Genomic DNA, 5,123 nt, shown 5'->3' with positions numbered 1-5,123 from the left:
TTTTAATCTCAGCAGCCAGAAGCTAGGAGGTGGTAGTACACACCTTTTATCCTAGGACTCAGGATTAAGAGATACCTGGATCTTTGTGAGTCCAAGGCCACCCAGATCTACACAAGACTGAATCACTCTAAAAGAGAATTATAGCTCACACCTTTAATACCAACATTAGGGAAGTATATAAGACCGAAGCAAGGTCTCATAGAGACATTCGTTCTCCAGTCACACTGAAGAGATGCAGCAGTTTGAGACTTGTTGATGAGCTCATGCATGGACCAGCCCTTTTAGCCTGAGCTAGGGGTAAGAGCTAGTTGCTGGCTGCTTTGCTTTTCTGATCTTCAGCTTGAAGTTTGAACCCAAATATCAGTCTCTGAGTCATTTAATTTTTGTGCTACACAGAACAATGGTAACAAGAATACTAAAACAACAGAAACTGAGGCATTTACGGATATAGGTTTTCATAGAAAAGATTAAACCAAACATTAGATACCCTAGCAGTTATTCCATTAGCATGTTCTTTTTTCACAATTTATTGATATTTTTATTATAATCATAGAGTTGAAACAAACCCCACTGAATATCAAGCATTTTTATTTTACCCTTTTGTATCATTAGCAGTTGACCCACACAACTGCATTTTCTCTAATCCCAGGTTAGTTATGAACTAATATATTTTCTGTGTCTACACATTCACCTACACTGATATCATATATATATCAAATGAATATATGATTTGATGAATATATATATATATATATATATATATATATATATATACACACACACACACACACACACACACACACACACACACACACACTCACCAAAGTGGTCATTTTTGCCTGGCTTCTTTCACAAAGTGTGGTGGTTTGCATAGGAATGATGCCCCCATAGGCTCATACATTGAATACTTAGTCAATAGAGAGTGGTGCTATTTGAGAGGGATTAGGAGGTGTGGCCTTGTTGGAGGAAGTGTGACACTGGGAGTGGGCTTTGGGGTTTCAAAAGCTCAAGCCAAGCTCAGTGGCTCTCTCTTCCTGCTGCCTGTGGATCCAGATGTAGAGCTCTCAACTACCTCCACAGCATTATGTCTACCTGCATGTTGTCATGCTCTCTTGCCATAGAACTAAACTTTGAAACTGTAAGTGCTTTCCTTTATAAGAGTTGTCATTGGGGCGGGGGTGAGAGTCGTGGGAGCTGGGGAAATGGCTCAGCAGTTAAGAGCACCACCATTAGCATTTTCTTACTACTGTTAAGTGGAAAAAATAATAGCTGCCATTGTATTTTCAGACTGGTACATAAAATTTTATTCCATTAATGAATCTTCTGATTTGGAACCAAAGGCTTCAGTTTTCAAATCAAACCAAAGGAAAAAATATGAAGTGAGAGATTCAACCAAAGAGATTTACTTAGATTTTTAAGAATGTCTGTGGGGTGTGTGTATAATTCAATTTATTAAGCACATGAATTTTTCACATACTAATTAAGTTTTTGTGAAAATTCATTGCTCAGTTTAAATTCCAGGCAAAGAAGTGCTTCAAAAAACCAGTATTGGGGGTAGAGGCTAGGGAGATTGTATGAGCACTAATCCTAAGTTTGGATCTCTAGCACACACATAAAATCAGACATGATGGTATGTGTCTGCATCCAGGTTGCTACAGTTTGGGATAGAGGGAGATGGTAGAGGCTCTGTTCCTCATCAGCTAGACAGCTTAGCTGTATCCATAAAGTTCAGGTTCAATGAGAGATATCAAAAATAAGGGGGAGAGCAAGCAAGGAATACACCTCATGTTCGATTCTGGTCACCATATGCACATGCACACACATGTATACACATCCACATACAGACGTGGACATACCCACACAAGCACACATGCATACACACACACACACACACACACACACACACACACACACACACACACACACACACAGTTTTTGGAAAATCACTCTGTTATCCTCTTTGAGATATATAAATATTCTCCAAAAGAAAAACTAGTATCAGAGAGTCAAGTGAATGCAATCAATGGCAAATGAACAAAGCTGGGCTTTGAATGTAAGGTTTTCTTTGGTCAGGTTCTTCCCAGTCTAATAGCATAGAACAAGCAGGCTAGGCAGTCATTAATATGAAAAAGAAAGAGAAGCCAAAAGTGCAATAGCATTTGTTGGGTAGTTCTGAGAGGCCTGGCTCCTCTAGACACTTCATCCTATTTTTTCCACAGCACTAAAATGTCTGTATATTCCATGGAGAAGAAATTGGTTGAGTAATTTGTAAGTCACAATTTGGAGTTTATTAAATGAGAATGAATCTCACATATTCTAATCATAATTCTTGTGCAATTTTTCTCATCATACTGATTTTTCTTGCTTTTTTTCTCTCCATTTTAATTTAAATTAGAAACAAGATTATTTTACATGTCAATCCCAGTTCCCTCCGAGTCCCCTCCTCCCCTGACCCCTCCCCCCCAACTAACACCCTACCTATCCCATACCTTTCTGGTCCCCAGAAAGAGTGAGGCCTTCCATGGGGGGGGGGTCTTCAGAGTCTGTCATATCCTTTGGGATAGGGCCTAGGCCCACCCCCATGTGTCTAGGCTCAGGGAGTATCCCTCTATGTGGAATGGGCTCCCAAAGTCCATACCTATGCTAGGGATAAGTATTGATCTACTACAAGAGGCCCCATTGATTTCTGAGATCTCCTCATTGACACCCACATTCATGGTGTCTGGATTAGTCCCATGCTTGTTTCCCAGATACCAGTCTGGGAACCAAGAGTTCCCCCTTGTTTTTCTTTCATGGTCTGTCTGTGTGTTCATTTGAATGTGAGAGACAAAGCAATCATGAAGAGAGACAGCTAGTTGAAATGTCATGGGAGTCAAGTTTTGATGAGTGGCTTTCTCTTCTGATATCTTAAAAGAAAGCTGCTGAGGACACAACGTCACTAACCATGTTGGACTTGCTGTCTACAAGGAACTGCTGGCAGAACAATTCTTCATTTCACAATTCTATGATGAGATAATCCAATGCTGTGTAACCTTTGGCATGAGCTTTGTTGTAAGGGGATAGTGATGTTGAATAAAATTAATATTTAGACAGCAAGAGAGTCTTGTGTATATTTCATGACAAAGAAATAACTGATCTGGTGATCAGAAACAAGAATATTTACATCAGGACAAATGACTTAGTACACATTGGTTACTAAATAGATCCCAAATGAATGTTATTAGAAACACCTAAGTATTGATAGAAAGGGGTACACATGAAATTACCCAGTGTTAGGTTGCTATGGAGAAATTAAGTTCTGAGCAGGGTGACTTTTTCATAAATAACTATTAACAAATGAAATTATTCTTACTTAAAATAATGTGAAGTCCCTTTTAGTACAGATTGAAATTCTAAGGAAACCATTACCAAGCATGAACAGATTTGTGTTTCTTTCCCATAAACTCTCCTTTTTTGTTATTGTAATTAATTGTACAAATTAATGAATTTCATTATATATGCAATATATATGCAATATATATATATATATATATATTGAGCACTTTGATAGTGTTTATCTGTTCTCTTCCCGTTGTCCTCCTAATTTTCTCTCCTCCAAGTTCTTTCTCCTTTCCTAAATCTTTGTCCTCTATTTTAAGGTGTGTTTCTCCTCTTTCTTTCTGCCCTTTTCTCTGTCCCTTTTCTTGTTTCTCTCTCACCCTCTTTCTCTTCTTCCTATTCTTCTCCACATATGACAGAAACAAGAACTATTTCTTTACTAGCTAACTTTGCTTATCATCACAGACCCCAGTTGGACCCACTTTTTCTGTAGGTATGACATAATTTTGTTTTTACAGGAAATAAATATTCCATTATGCAATATACATTTACTCTAGATCATTCATCTCTTCATGTGCACCTAGAATGATTAGACATCATGATAGTTGTGAATAGCGCAGGTTAGATAAATTCTCTTTTCCACAAAGACTGTATGGTTTAAAAGCAAATTTACTGAGGACCTACTTTATGCCACCTAATGTGGAGTTTGGAGTATGTATTTATTTATAACATCTCTCATAGACATTTCTGCAAATATTTTATAAATTAGAAAATTAAATACCAATTAGAAGGCACAGAGATAATTGTAGATGATCTCAGGTTTGCCTGGGTCTCAGTTGTGAGAGTTTTACAACATTAGATCTTCGGCTCACAGCCCTGTGTGAATCCTGCTTCTACAAGCTCCCACTTGACTACTCACTTGTGCACCTTGTTTGGACACAATGAAGTGGACAGGGCTTCTATTCCTTGAAAGGCATGTGTTTAAACTCTGCTCCCTCTCAACTTTCAGTTTAAAAGCTTGCCTGGTAAATTTGTCTGGGCCAACTTTTTTTTTAACGTTGAAAAAAAATTATTCATGTTGTAACTCAGAAAGTCCTGAGATTTCGAATTTTATACTGAGGACTGTTTGTGTGAGTAGGGACAGTGAAACTGAAGATAGAAGGAAATATTAGGGATTGCCACAGCTTTGTTAGCTGCACTCCTGATTGTATGAGCAAAGATCCATCCCGGGTGACCTGGGATTTCTCTAACAAAGCCATCCTTCCAGTCTCATTCTGCTCTTGGCCCTGGGGTCTGTTTCCATGTCTCCATCCTGCCACCCAAACAAGGGAGGAAGGAGGTTGTGCTGCAAGTGTTACCCATTCCTGGGCGTGTGCCATAACAGTAAACTATCCTAAAATGTTTTACTTCAGACATACCACATGTCTCTACTTTTCTTCATCATGCTCAAGAAAGTTTGACATTTAGAAAACACAAGGATTTGGGTTTCGTAAAGGCATTGCTATGATAGAAATCATTTCATGGTGATGATGTGATTCAAGCTATAGTGTTCGGTTGGTCACATTGAAACCTATTGACTGTTAGTGTTGTTTCCAATCTTTGCTTATAAACACAATTTTGTTATAGAAGTTATGTTTGCTTCAGGTAGGAAGCCTACCTGGTCAAATTCCAAACAGTCAAAAAGCAACAGAGAGTGAAAATAAAATACTGAGTCTTTTTCTCCAGCCTAGTTTAATAGAACCCAAGATCCAATCATGTCAATAACTTGCAATTAGTCAAATGTGTTAGACCACTTACACTGATTG

The sequence above is a fragment of the Cricetulus griseus genome, chromosome 6 (assembly GCF_003668045.3).
Source record: "Cricetulus griseus strain 17A/GY chromosome 6, alternate assembly CriGri-PICRH-1.0, whole genome shotgun sequence".
Lineage (NCBI taxonomy): Eukaryota > Metazoa > Chordata > Mammalia > Rodentia > Cricetidae > Cricetulus > Cricetulus griseus.
This window is presented reverse-complemented; position numbering follows the sequence as displayed.